The sequence below is a fragment of the Octopus bimaculoides genome, chromosome 3 (assembly GCF_001194135.2).
Source record: "Octopus bimaculoides isolate UCB-OBI-ISO-001 chromosome 3, ASM119413v2, whole genome shotgun sequence".
In the NCBI taxonomy this organism is placed as follows: domain Eukaryota; kingdom Metazoa; phylum Mollusca; class Cephalopoda; order Octopoda; family Octopodidae; genus Octopus; species Octopus bimaculoides.
Window position 1 is genome coordinate 163,532,429 of NC_068983.1, and position 805 is coordinate 163,533,233.

Sequence of the window (805 nt, forward strand, 5' to 3'; positions counted from 1 at the left end):
ATATATATATATATATATATATTTATATATATATATATATATATATATAATATATATACATAAAATATATATCTTAATTATATATATTCTTAATTGTTATTCTTACATATTTCTTCATTCCTTAGGTCCATAGGATATCATTTTTCTTTTTTTCATGTGCGGAAACTTTTATACTGTTCACGAAAACAACTTTTTCTAGTCATCTCAATATTCTGTTCACCTCTTTTATCTTTCAACATAAGTGACCTAACTCTTCCCATGGGTGAGCTATACTGATTCACGTTATGAGTAGGTTCAAAACTATTTCTATCTAATTCTTGGTGTGCAATTCAATTTTCTCGTTCACTTCGCCAATCAATCAATAATACGGTTATCTTCAATTACGTAACGAATACCTTTGACAAAGACCAGAATAATATAGAATATTATTCCTCTTCCTTTCCCAAATCAATATTTCATTTATCTATCACCAGTGCGATCGATTCAATTACTACATTTTTCATAATCAAATGTACTGACAATAGCAGTTGTCACGTTCCTATTTTCTGAAGGACAATAACCACATAGGTGACGTGAAATAACTACCACCGGGAATGAAGACGGAGTGTCAGACCCGCTCCCCGAAGATTAAAACTTGTTCTACGATGCACTCTAATTAATATCAAGCCATATTATCACTACTCACGTCTGTATTGTAGTCCTGTGTTTAGTCATGTTATTAATGACTTTTTCATATTAGTGTTTCAGTTACTCTAGTGTAAGATGTCGATCCTTGTATTGCGATACATACATATATATATATATA